The following is a 14,766-nucleotide window of genomic DNA, read 5'->3' on the forward strand; positions in this document are numbered from 1 at the left end:
GTAAATATAGTCCCATATTCTGTGTCCCTGCAGGCACCATCATCATGTCTGAGGACCTGCGGGACGCTCTGGACTGCATGTTCGACGCCCGGGTCCCGCGCCTGTGGCTGCGGCCCAGCTGGCCCTCGGCCTCGCTGGGCTTCTGGTTCAGCGAGCTGCTGGAGAGGAGCCTGCAGCTCCGCGGCTGGATCAGCTCCGGCAGGCCGGACACATTCTGGCTCACCGGATTCTTCAACCCTCAGGTTGGATAAAAGTCCTCCCACGTAGAGAAAAGTTTAGAAACAATGTTAAGGACAGTCAAACAAGAAAAATCTAACTTCTCAAACAGGACATACTGAAGAGGAACAGTTCAGCAAAGACCTTTCTGTCCTTGTGCGAAAACAAACCTGAGAATAAAGCCAAGAAAATAACAACATCTCTAATATGCGACAAAAATAAGTCAATATTATAGTCATAGATGTTGTGAGAAGATGCAGAAGATCCAAGGAAAAATAATTGCAAGAATAATTTTATAATATTGGAGAATATTCAAGTTATTTTTCTCCATTAATTGGTCAATTTCTTTCTGTGAAATGTATCACTTTAATCTCTATTCATTTAAAATATTATCCTGGGTAGAAAAATACGAAGAAATCTGCAATTGCCAGTGGTTTTCATCTGTCAGGTAGACCCTCCAGAAAAACGCGGGCTAAAATCCTTGATTATGCGATCAAACATGCGGGGTTTTATGTGATTTTGTGCGGTGAAATTGCGGGAAGTTGCGAAATATGCGGAAATATGCTAAATATGCGGAAAAAATAAATATTGGGCTGTCTTATTTATTTATTCTCTCTCACACACAACCTGCCACTAATGTTAAACCCCTTTACTATTCAATTAAACACATTCAATGTTTATTTATTGTAAAAGCAATTGGGCTATTTTAATTACACACACACACACACACACACACACACACTTCTCCGCCTCATTCTGTTTTCATTTACTCGTTCGTTATCTGACCAGCTTCAATCTTGTAGGCTACTCACCTCGTTTCGTGTAGCCCTCGGAAGGGTTTTGGAGGTTGATGCCTCGGTGAACGTGAGTTGTTTGGCTTTCTTGTCCGCAGCAGCAGAAAGCATTTTCGAATCTTTGAATGAATCAAAGTGGGTCGTCACCGTGGATTTTCTCTTATGCTCCAACACAGTTGCACGGGGTGCAGAATAGTTTCCCCCCACTTTCATGCAAGACATCGGGGTACTGCTTTGCCCGGTCTCTCAGTTTGTACGTGTTAACGATGAATCTTCCACGCAAACCAAAGTTAGCCATGGAGTGCCACAGGGCTCAGTGCTCGGACCTATTTTGTTCACATTATATATGCTTCCGTTAGGCAATATTATAAGGAATCATTCTGTAAACTTTCATTGTTATGCGGATGATACTCAACTATATTTATCAATCAAGCCTGATGAAATTAATCATCTAAATAAAATTCAAGACTGCCTTAAGGACTTAAAAACGTGGATGACCTTAAACTTTTTGATGTTAAACACGACCAAAACTGAAGTTATTGTACTTGGCCCGAAGAATCTACGAAACAAATTATCTAAAGATATACTAACTATGGATGGCATTAATTTGGCCTCCAGTGAGACTGTAAGGAATCTTGGTGTTATATTTGATCAGGATTTATCCTTTAACGCCCACATAAAATCAATTTCAAGGACCGCCTACTTCCATCTACGTAATATTGCAAAAATCAGGCATATCTTGCCTCAAAACGATGCAGAGAAACTAGTCCATGCATTTGTTACTTCTAGGCTGGATTATTGTAACTCTTTATTATCAGGGAGTACCAAGAAGTCAGTCAAGTCGCTTCAGCTGATTCAAAATGCTGCGGCTCGTGTACTAACTAGAGTTAGGAAAAGGGACCACATTACTCCTGTTCTGGCTGCCTTACACTGGCTCCCTATAGAACACAGGATAGAATTTAAAATTCTTCTTCTCGCCTACAAAGCCCTTAATGGGCAGGCGCCATCTTACCTTAAAGAACTCATTATACCCTACTGTCCTACTAGGGCATTGCGTTCCAAGAATGCAGGGTTGTTGGTTGTTCCTAGAATCTCTAAAAGTACAATGGGAGCCAGAGCCTTTTCTTATCAAGCTCCACATTTGTGGAATCAGCTTCCAGTTTGTGTTCGGGCGGCAGACACCCTATCCGTTTTTAAGAGTGCGCTTAAGACCTTCCTTTTTGATAAAGCTTATAGTTAGGGCTGATTAGATTCAGCCCCTAGTTTTGCTGTTATAGGCTTAGTTTGTCGGGGGACATCTTACTTCTTCCTTCTCTCTGTCTATACCTGTGTACTCATGTTCCGATTAACCCAGCTTCCCCAAATGTCTTTCTTTTTGGTGTCTATATACGCTGGGATCCGGAGTCATGGATGATCCTGCGGTCCTGTGTCCTGGATCGCGAGCCCTGGATCTTGAGTCGTGGCTGTGGTCCTGGATCATCGGTCCTGGATGGATATCCTCGTGGATTCATCTTCCTATTATACACACATGCATTTCCAAACATTTGGACTACCTATGTTGCAAATGTATTATCTTTTCAATTTACACACGGCATCTATTGCACGTCTGTCCGTCCTGGGAGAGGGATCCCTCCTCTGTTGCTCTCCCCTGAGGTTTCTCCCATTTTTCCCTTTAAACTGGGTTTTCTTTGGAAGTTTTTCCTTGCGATGTGAGGGTCTAAGGACAGAGGGTGTCGTATTGTCATACTGATATTCTGTATAAACTGTGAAGACCACTGAGACAAATGTAACATTTGTGATATTGGGCTATATAAATAAACATTGATTGATTGATAGCATAAATATTCGTCGGTAAATGAGATGGATTAGATTGTTTCATCGTGGTGTTTTCTCTCTCGCGTCAAGACGAGTTAACTTTTTTTCCCCTCAACTTTGTGTGGAAAAATCGGCGATTATGCGGCCTTTTGATAAATATGCGGTCTTTTAAAAATCTGCGCCATTTTGCTGATTATGCGGTAAATGTTTGACTTTCTCTTTAAGATCTAAATTCCAGATGTGTATCTTCCTTATTGAAGATAATGTGTTTCTGAGAGAAACCTGACGTAACTTAAGTCTTGTCACTGTTGGTGTTTTTCGTAAAGGGTTTTCTGACCGCCATGCGCCAGGAGATCACGCGCTCCAACCTGACCCGGGGCTGGGCCTTGGATACTGTCACCCTTAGCAACAATGTCACTAAGGTGATGAAGGAAGATGTGGCTCCGCCCCCAGAAGAAGTGGGCGGGGTCTACATCTACGGCCTCTTCCTGGATGGGGCAGGGTGGGATCGGCGAGGAACCAAACTCTGCGAGGCCCCCCCAAAGGTGAAAAACAGGAAGGAAACCATAACTAACACATTGAATAAGAAAAATAAATGTATTGGCAAAACAAAAAAATACTGACACATAATAAATGAAATATATGATGAAAAAATGGAAAAAGCAATAATTACTGATAAATAATAAAGTGATGCCTTACTAATTAAAATAAGAAACAATAATGCAGGAAAAATGGTTTGATACAATTATGGAGCAAAATATACTCAAATGTAAACACTAATAAAAGTAATCTGCTCCTCAGGTCCTCTTCAGCCCCCTCCCCGTGGTTCACGTCTTCGCCATCAGCTCAGCCAACACGGCCGACAGCAAGCTGCCCCCCGGCGGGGGTGGGGGGGCGGTCAGCCTGTACTCCTGTCCGGTCTATAAGAAACCGCGCCGCACCGACCTCAACTTCATCTTCTTTCTGCAGCTGAGGAGCCTTTTATTTTATTACAATTATAATAACTATTCATATTTAAAAAATAGCATGATCTTGATGCACTTCAATAAGATTATGTTTTAGGCTCAGAAATAGAACATTTAATATAAACTGATAATGGAAGAATATATATATAAATTATATTTCAACACTTTTTATTATATTTAAATGTTTTGTCATTTGAAAAAAATTACAAGTGATTTGTGTGAAATTATAAAGAATTGTGCGCAAATAATGAAGTAGTTTTGTGATCTGATGTAGTTTTATGTGTTGCTTTACTTTCTCTTGTAGCGAGGACGAAGATTTTTTTCATTTCTATGAAAATAGCACGTTTTTATTATATATATATTAGGGATATTTCTTCTAAAGTCAAATAAGGTCCAACTTCTCTGCGGTGTAAGATTTAGTAATAAATCCCTACAAAATAATCTGTTTTAAACCAGGGGGGCCGCCGGGGTCCTGGGCCCTCTGTACCTCCACAGGTACCAAGGGACACATTCAGTCCGACTGAACCCTAACCCTTAATTATATCTTAACTCTGCACACGTGAGACAACAAAAGTTCAACTCTAATATTAGGTTTTCTTTTCTTCACAATAATCCATTTCTAGGATGAATAAGGTAAGTAAGGTAATGTGGATTATTGTGTTATTAAGTGTGATCTGTTTATATTATAACTCAATATGATCATGCCGACTGTTTTGGAGAAACCTGCAGCTGCATTGTGATGCATTTTACTGAAGCATTTGAAAATAGATGACCTTGAACATTGTTTAAGGCTCTTTACCAAACATAATGGTAAACCACATTTACATATTTGCCTTTGTTAATGTGTATTCAACATAGCATACAAACTGCAAACAAACCTTAGACACCAAACAGAGATATTTCATCAAGTGTTGACTTTTTATTCTGGATATTCTTTCACAGTTTGATCGTGCATTACATTCAGGGGACGCCTTTATCCAAAGTGATATACATTCAACCATGGAGACACACATTCAAAAAGCAGAAATGCTGAGTCAGCTTCAAATAAGCCAAAAGGTTCTCAGTGCTATACATTGCACACGTAACAATCATTTCAATATAACGTTTCTTTGTTCCATAACTAACACTGTTTCTAAATAAACTCAAATGAGGTCATATTCATAATTTCACTCAATGTTTCGCCTCAATCTCTTGATGTTTCTTCTCCTTTCATTTTGTCCTCTCTTCTCTTCAGCCTCTTTTCACATCTCCACTATTCTTCAGTTCTTTCTTCTTCTTAATTCTGTAAAAAATAACAATAAAATCTTTAGAGAATAATGGTGAATCAATACATGAATTATAATCAAAATAAGATATTGATATTTACCTTATACATGAGAAGCTTCAGCTTAGTGTTGCCCTCCACCTCCTCTCCTCTCTCTGAAAGACACGTTTAAAACAAGGGACGTTATAGTTCAAACATCTAGGGAGAGATTATTCATGAATAACTACCAGTTGTGATTTTTAAGGGTTCACATTTAAGGTTGCCTCCCACTTCCTCACCTCTTCTCTCTCCTCTCTAGAAGCAAATCACAGACCAAAGTGAATGATAGTTTCAAACTTTAAATAGCGTCATGAAGTGAACTTCATGAAAGTTATGAGATAAGAATGTTTGGAATGATAGGTCACGCTTCATTTGGCCCTCCTCTCCTGTCTTCAAAAAACAAACTGCAAATGCAGACACTGGTCAATAACAGCTGAAATGTTAAGAGACTAAAGTGATGTGTTATCCATCTGAGTGAAAATGTACCTTTGATGTGATGTTTTTTTAAAATTTGTATTTATTTATAGAAGGACCATGCATACACAAACATTAATCTCAGCAAAGAGAAGAGATGCAATTGGCTAGTTGCACAAGATGGCGTCTATCAACTTCCGGCGGCTGGGTGTGCGGTTGTAAACTTCCGGTCTACAGTCGAGCGGTAGAGGGAAGAGCATGGGGAAGAGCGATCGATAGCGTATAGATATATTATATAGGCACTATTTTACACTCGATGTCTCCAAGACCTACCGAAGGTTAACATCAGTGATGTACATCGGCTGGTACAACCGGCAGGCTCAGCCCCGAGGAGCAAAAGAGAAAAGGGGTTCAAGATGTAGCTACATATCCAGCTACGTCGACAATTATGAAGGTAAGTTACAAACAAAGCTGTAGTTACTGGCTAACTTTGACAACTTGACAGTCTTGATACAGTGTAAAGCGTTTTAATGATGTACTATTACGTTTTTTTGGATAACATGAATGATATCCAATTCCTCAGTTTCAAACAAAGAACTACCTTCAGGGAGAGTGAGCATCAGGGCTAGCTGTTACAGGTCCATGAGAAAGCATGAAAAGCCTCATGATCTCAGAGTAGGGAGGAAAATAAAAGTGTTAATTGGTTCAAAGCCTCTATCAGGTTCATGTTCTGGGGTTTTGATGTAGCTAGAGTAGGTAACCTGTGATTTAGGATTCAAATAAGTCCAGCTAGCTGACGTGTTGCAACAGATTACATAGTGACAATACATTAGCTCACATCAACTGGTAGCTAGCTATGTGTGTGTAGCATGAAGGGGCTTGTTGCGAGGTGGGGTTTTTTACAACCCAACTCCTCACCGCGTGTTGTTTTGACGAGTCCTGCTTGAAATCATAACAGGGAAGGAATTAGAAGACAACAGGATACCAGTTAAACAATAATCCGTTTTAATTAAACAAAGTAGTATAATGCAATACGATATAATATAATACATTACTTATACAATTCAAAGAGTCATATAAGCAATGTGTGGAGTACTCCCGCCCTTATTCACGCACTGCGGACATCCTATTCGTCTTGACAGCGTATGAAGAGAGAGCGAACCACCAGAAAAACATTTCCCTAATACAAAGAAGGGGTGGCGTTTCATTGGGGAGATACCAAAACGCTATCTCACAGGGAAATCAGCGTCTGGCAGCTTTGAAAGCCACAGGTGTTGGGAAGGCACCCCATTAAAACTCAAGGAAAATGTCCCTCCCCATTTGTAAAACTTATCGATGGTTTAACCCAGAAAACATTATCAGGGATAATCTTTACACTCCAAACAGAAATCACCCTTAATTCTGCATCTTCCTTCTTCACAAATAGCTTAAAACACTCTTTTGATAAACAGGTAAAAAGTCAAAGAAAAAACTATTGTGCTCATCTATTTCTAACAAAAAAGGGAACATTGTTTCAGAAATCTATAAAAAAACCTCTCTATATTGGAGAGGAAAAATGTACCTTTTGTTCCTTCAACTATTAACACACAGGAATGTATAAACTCACACATACTTATTCAAGATACATAGATTTCCTTAAAACCTGGCCTGCCAGAGATCTCAAACAGAATTTCCTCTCCCCTGTGCTGCATACCTCGACATCCCCCACTGCAATAAAACTCATTTTTTACAGCTCTTTGTCTCTCGCCATTTTAGTCCTCACATTTATGAAAGGATCAAAACAGAGAAATCACTATAAAACACAAACACAGGTATTGCTTGAACAGTATTCACTTAACTGCTCCTATTTGATAATTACCAGGGAACTCAACAGACCTCTTTTAATGTCTGGAAAGTGCAACAAGACTTTCTGCCCTTTTACATGTATCACAGTTCTTTGGTACAATATCTCACATCAATTTCCACAATTCCCTCTTTTGCACTCTTAAAAAAAGAGTGCAACTTATACAAGGCACTTCAACCATAACTATTGTCGCTCCTCTCCACTGTGTTCATCTCTCAACATTATATTTAGAGCCCTTTAAACATTTAGAAACATCCCTTCATAGCAATTTCTTATGGCAGAATGAGAGGGAGACCAAAAAATGTCAAAAAACTGCGTCCTTGTCTGCTGAGTCTCCATACTCGTCCTCTCCCTCCGAGACATAGGCCAACAGAGGCATTTGATACGGGGGGGGAGAAGCATCTTTTCCTTCAATGGTGGAACTGATTAGTCTGACACATAATGAGCGGATGCACGGCACACAACAACACCCACAGGTTAGTCTTTGTCCATGGATATAACTCGAATGGTTTCATCAGACCCCTCTGAGGGCAGGATGGGCTGGTTACACGCAGCACATTTAGGCGCCAGGACCCTGTGGTAGTCTTTCAGACAGTAGATTTTATTCTCAGTCTCCACAGTGAAGGGCACTCCGTCCAGGCTCTCGTTGCAGATGACGCAGCGGAAGCAACCGGGGCGGTACAACTTCCCCAGGGCCTGCATGTCCATGATCAGATGTCCACCTGCGTTGCACTTGTCTGCAGACTGCTGGAACCCAGAGTACAGAAAGTCCTCTTCAAGAACAAAAACCCTTCCTGCGTCATAGTAGAACGCCTTCCCTCTCAGCCTTCGACTACAGGCGCTGCAGGTGAAGCAGCTGTCATGGTAGAGGCTGCCCATAGCTTGGCAGTGATGGCGGCTTCCGAGTCGATGCTGAATAGATTTCCTTTCGATCTTCCTTCTCCGGTCCGATGATGATGCCTCCTGGGACGACTGCTGGATGGATGTCCTCCCGATCCTCCTTCCCCGGTCCGATGATGATGCCTCCTGGGACGACTGCTGGATGGATGTCCTCGAGGTCCTTCTCCTCCAGTCCGCTGATGACAGCATCCGAGTCGACCTCCATGACGAGAGCCAGATGTCGTCTAGGGTCCTCGCAGGTGTTTTCCCCCGCCGCACACTGGCTCCAGTGGTTGACAGTCAGCCTCCTGCGTCTCGGGTCCCCCTTTTGGCGTCAACAACCTGTGTGGAGAAATCTGATACAAATCCCTCAAGCCTACGCTCCGGGCTCTGGAGCCCTCGGCTGTTTGACCCACCACTGCGTAGGCAACTTGGAGCCTGTTGGTGGGGTGTCTTAAAACAACAGATGTCTGTGCACAGGTTTTCTAAATTAATTGTGCAGCTTCAGAATCTTAATACTTGGACTGTGCCCACTAAATAAGAACCCCAACATCTTTAGGTAAACTAAATAACATATTTCAATAGCTCTGAATTTCTGACAAGCATCTGTGTTTATTTTTAAATGAAATCCCTGAGATCCCATTAAAAATCTAAATATGATTTGAACTGCTAATGTTTCTGGTAAAGAAACACACTAATCTTATGGATTCAAAAACAACCAAAATCACAATACTAACAAAGTGAATGGCTTCCTGGTGATACTGCTTCTACCCGTCAGTGCTTAGATATTATCCCGCTGAAAAAATGAATACAGAATTCCCACCAACTGTCATCAAATGTCTTTCTAAATGTAGATGAAATGTATATCCCCATAATGACCTAAACAATAAAGTCTATGGCTTTTACTTCTTTACCAGGCTAGTTACATGATGTTGTCTGTTGAAACATTACTCACCGGTCAGCCTCTCCAGTATTTCATTCTGGACTTACATCTCTCCCAGCAGCTCCTTGGCCACTGATTCTCTATCTGTGTTACCTGCTATAACTCAATCAATACTAGAGACATGTCAACATTCACCAAACAGCCTCTTATCCCCAAATATGGAGCAGGTCAATTCTAAAACTGTCAATCAATGGTCAGATTGAACAATGGAGTTGGGCAGCAGGTTCCTTTCAGTCCCTAAATGAAAAATGTACATTGTAAAGTTTACAGGCTACAGATTTATTTTCGTTTTGTAACCCTCTCGTGTAAAATGATAAATATCTAAACCCAAACTTAGCTTTCATCAAAGATTCTTAATGAGAGGTTGAAAACCGTCTCGGCTTTCATGGAAACCCCAGAAACTGGTTGTGACGGCTGCTGTTATTTACTCGGGCATGAAAATCACTCACCTTATGCCAAATTCGCCGTTTTGAATCCAAAATAGGTCGTTTATGTGATTCATGTAGATCTGCAATAAAAATATTGTTGGGGTCTGGGACCCGGAGTAATCTGCGGCCGCAAGCTGTTATGTGCCATCATGACACGCATGGTGTTCCTTTTTTATATATTATAATCAGTGGCGTTTCTATATGTTTCTATATATTTCTATAAAACTCAGATGTCTATATATAAGCTTCTGCAGAGAGGTTCATGGCTGGTGAGGCACTGGCACTGACTCTTCAGGTTTAAAAATATAATATTATTTTCAAAAGCTTTTTTTGTCTGATGCTTCAATTACTTTTAAACAGACAGTTCAACAGAAGGATACCCAAAAAAATGTAATTTTATCATTTAAATATTGAATTGTTCTCTCTTTAGTAAGATTCCATTTTCAATAAAATTGCAGTCTTACCTTGACTTGAAGATTAAGTCCATTTGCCTATCCCTCTGGACAAAAATCTCTATTACTTTTTTGTAAAAGTCCTCCTTATCTTCTTGTAGTTTCAAAAGTGTATCATAAATCTAATCTAATCAATAGATTTTTGATTCGAAAATGATAAAAGTAGGGTAGACATGTGGATATTATCCGGCTGAACAAAACGTACATTTATCTAACAGCTACGTTTCCCACAGATCTTATTTTGAGCTATTTTCTAAAATTCTATGGAGAAATCTCGTTGCTTTTTTGTGGAGGGAAGCCATGCGCTGCTTACTTCCGGGTTTTAGGACGCCTCACTGCAGCTCTCTCTCCTCCTCTTCACACACCACACTTTTCGCAGCACACGTACTTACAGCCAATCAGCTCTGAATTATGTGAGATGACGTATGGTGGGGATGGCAGCACTTTGCCCCTATGGTCATTATTTTTTGCCACACACATTAAATAGGAAAATACTCTGAGCATGCGCAGTGTAGTTTTTGCAGTCACCGTTCACTTAGACAGTCAGAGGGAGGGGCAGGATCAGGTTTTGTCCCACATGGCTCTAAACAGCTCAATAGGCACACACTGTAGACACTAATTAGAAGAACACATACTAAAACAGCAATGTACAGACGAATCAGATGATTAAACATGATCTTAAAATATATTTTATATATTTTTTAATTTATTTTTTGCATTTTGTTGTAATCATTATTTTTAATACTTTCTGCTGACACTAGGTGGGGCTGTGCCCCACCTGCCCCTAATGACCAGTCGCCACTGATTATAATGCAGCGCGAGCTGTGTGCTCGAGTCTTCCTGCCGGCTCTGCTGCTCCGCGATGATGGTCTAGCTTCAGCAGCCACATTACCTATGGGTGCGTTCGTTAATATTAACTGTGCGGTCCGGAGTCACTGTGGTACAGACTGGACCGCTGGTGAACAGCTGTTAGAACGGGCCGTTAGAACCCAGCTGTTAGAGCGCAGAGCGTGATGTGCACTGAAAAGTTTTTCTGTCGCAATATTATCGTTGAGCTAGCTAGCATACATTGTCACTATGTTTTCATAGGCTATAAACGGAGGTGGTATAAGTATAGATCTTGTACTTGAGTAAAAGTAGAAGCACTCAGATCTTGTACTAGAGTAAAAGTAGAAGTACTCAGATCTTGTACTTGATTAAAAGTAGAAGTACTCAGATCTTGAACTTGATTAAAAGCAGAAATACTCAGGTCTTGTACTTGAGTAAAAGTAGAAGTACCAGAGTGTAGGAATACTTTACTGTTAGTACAAGTACTGCATTCAAAATGTTCCTCAAGTGAAAGTAGAAAAGTATTATCATCAAAATATAGTGAAAGTAGCGACAGTAAAAGTAGTCGTTGTGCAGATTGGTCCATTTCAGAATAATATATATGATATGTTTTATAATGATTGATCATGAAAGTGTTCTCAAACTGGTAAAGGTGCAGCTAGTTTGAATGACTTTGTATACTGCAGGGTAGCTTGTGGATTTACTCCAGGTGGAACTAAAGTCTGATTCAACACTTGATTAGATTTCACATCATTCATCCACATCTGTAAAGTAACTAAAGGTATTAATACATGTAGTGGGGTCAAAGTACACCCGTTACCTCTGAACTGTAGAGGAGAAGAAGAATAAAGTACAAGTATCTCAAAATTGTACTTGAGTTTATGAATTGAGTTACTTTACACCAGATGCCATAAAGATAGAAAGACTCAGCCTTGCACATGCATGACAATAGATTTTCAAAATGCTCAACAGTGCTGCCAAAATTATAAACTGACTGCTACACAATTAAAATAAATGCTTTTATATATTTCTATTAGATGTGACTCTTTAGCGTTTCTGTTATTATTAACACTGCTGCTTTAGTTGTTTTGACTGCTAAAATCCTCTGTTATTCCTCATTTTAAAGCCGATATTCCGTGGGGTCGGGGGGCTCGGGTCCTTGTCACCTTTTCCATACCTGATGAGTTTGCATCCCTGATAATACTAGTAAGGAGGCCATAATATTTTTGACTCATGGCTGAAGTTAAGTTTCTCCAGCTCTCCCCAGGTTGGCAAAAAAAATGCATCTCAAAATGCATCAGATTGATGCTTTAAAATATGGAATATTCAAACATTTCTTCCGGGAGCACATGCCCCCGGACCCCCAGAGGGATAATATCCTTCTCACCTTTTTCACCCCTAACCCGTTTTCATGCCTGTTTACTGTATGGTTAGTATAATCAATGAAGGGTCCAATTATTTGTTATTTCCAGTGTTAGGTAAGTGCTGGTTTTGTACCCTACATCTATGTTAAGCTGTTCAACGTTCTACTAACACTATTTGATGTAGTTCTAATATAAGATAATACATTGAGAGAGCTGAGACGGGCAACACAAGCGTATCTGTTTGAATGTCCTCAAATGACAGTATTCCAAACAGCAGAACTTCTGTGTATGTGATGTGACTGACAACCTGACATGGTTTAGCCTTTTCCCACACCTACTACTTGCCTGATCAGCCTGCTCTCAGCTTTCTCTTTTGTCTGTGTTGTATTGAAGCAGTGTCCTAAATGTAAAATGACTGACATTTTGTTTTAATTTGTAGATTGTCTTTGAGAACTGCTCACCTGTGGAGATTGCAGTGGCAAAGTGTTCCTGTGTAGCTGGAACAGCACTCTGCAACTCCACACTCAACCTGGCTGCTGTCCCCCCTGTCCTCAGCTGCACTGAAACAGAGCAGCGATGGCACAAGCCAAGAACCATGGTAAGTACAGTATGTGTTCACAACCAATCCACGGTTTAATGAGTATTTCCTTTGTGCCAAGAGCTGATCTAGTATGTTGCATCAACGACCATTTCAATTAATTTGACAATTCTTTTGTGTAATTAATAGGGTGTGAAACCAGGCAGAGTGAGTGACATGGTGTTCACTTCCACTAAGCCAAAGCAGTTTACAGTTGCTGACGGTGTAAGGTAATATCTATTGTCCCAAGTAATTGTATGTAGCCTGCTACAACTTTGTGATTGTTGTCTGAGTGTAAAATTGTTCTTAAAGTCCTAATTATCATATAAACATGTTCAAAGGAGTACACGTTACAAGGCCGTGCGGGGGGAGCTGCCAGACCCAGATGTCCTCAAAGTCAGCGAGGCAGACAAGGACTTCTCAGCAGACATCGCACCACGAAAAAAAAACTAATGGCTCACTACTCAACGACTAACACTCTTTCAGAGGATATGCACACATTATATATATTTTTTGCATCTACTTTCTGGATACTTTCATCTGTTATATAAACTAGTATTACTTAAATATGCAGAGACTAATTGAAATGTTGAAATATGTATTTTCCCCCTGATATAACATCAACCTATGTTTTGTAAAAGTTTATTAAATTAATCTGTAAAATGTTATCATATTGTGGATTTATTAAATTATGTATTTTCCTTTGCTATTTATGTGTGCGTTTGTTTTGAGGATATAATTCAGTAGTACCTAAACATAGTATGGTATAACTGATTTTTGTAATGAAATACACAATTGGTTTGGGAGCAAGAAATCTTTTAATCGTTGTTGCCCAGGCTTGCCGAAATGAATGGAAACTTATCTCCCGATTATAACATTGTGTAACTTGCTGCTGTTAAATACTGTCAAACTATTTGCTTAATGTGCAATATATACTTTATATACATATGCCATCTTTAATAACTGTAATATATACCGGGCTCCTAAATCCTAAGAACTGCTACAGGATTTGTTTTTGATCTGTATTTTTGAAAATTATGTAACTTTATCTTTTTTTTATCATATTGTTTATATTATAACTTAGTACTTTTTTAGCATATTGTTTATTATAACTTAGTACTTTTTAACGCATGTAAGATATTCAACACTAAGCTGTCTGTGGCTCTTTCCTGCTGTAACGCTGCAAATGTCCCCTCTGTGGGACTAAAGGTATTCTGATTCTGATAACGGGACGAATTTGTACAAAGGGGCACACAGCAATGTAGTGCCGACTTTCTTACACGCTGGAAGGCCAATCGCTTTTCTTTACCTCGAAATCCGCTCATTCTTGCTCTCGGTGTGACATAACAAACTGTCAAGCTGTCAAAACTCTGTACTCAAACAGGAAGTACTCAGCCGCCGGAAGTTGATAGCCGCCATCTTGTGCACAGAGCCAGATTGTTCAGACTTGCCCTCTTCCTCTCCTCTCTTCTTTCAGTCTTCCGTTACTGTTTCTTCTCTTCTATTTTAATCACCTCAACACATCTCTCTCCTGTGTTATCTTCTCATATCTACTCTTGTTTCCTTCCCTCTCAATTCAACTCCAACTATTTACAATGTCTAATTAGTGTGAATGCTATTTATAGCATTCCACGAGTTCTTCAATTCTTTGGTGTGAATGCTGTTTACCGAATCTTTAATCCCCTTATTATTTCAGCCAATACTTTGTCTCTCCATAACTTCAGCCTACTTTTAGCTTTCACAGTTTACAGCATTCACACACATTTTCTAGTTTTCCAGTACCTCTTCAATCAACCATAGGCGGCGCGTGAAGCTCAGGTTTGGGAAGGCTAAATAACTTTTTTTTCATCTTACGCTGCCCGCCTCCGGTGTCTGTAGAGAAGAGATCAACTCGGTGAAAGCACCGCCTGCTGACCGATCAGAGCTCAGTGTGCGGAGTTTAAAT

The 14,766-nt window shown here is 40.1% G+C and overlaps 1 long non-coding RNA gene across 1 annotated transcript; it reads right to left on the bottom strand.

Annotated features, from left to right (window-relative positions):
- Positions 1-4,689: 4,689 nt before the first annotated feature.
- Positions 4,690-12,794, bottom strand: LOC139433028 (uncharacterized). The gene is made up of 3 exons (XR_011642594.1): positions 12,706-12,794; positions 5,157-5,209; positions 4,690-5,072 (listed from the first exon to the last, which is right to left on the bottom strand). It is a non-coding gene; the product is annotated as an uncharacterized lncRNA (long non-coding RNA).
- Positions 12,795-14,766: the final 1,972 nt, after the last annotated feature.

Source organism: Pseudochaenichthys georgianus, chromosome 3, assembly GCF_902827115.2.
Source record: "Pseudochaenichthys georgianus chromosome 3, fPseGeo1.2, whole genome shotgun sequence".
Taxonomy (NCBI): Eukaryota; Metazoa; Chordata; class Actinopteri; order Perciformes; family Channichthyidae; genus Pseudochaenichthys; species Pseudochaenichthys georgianus.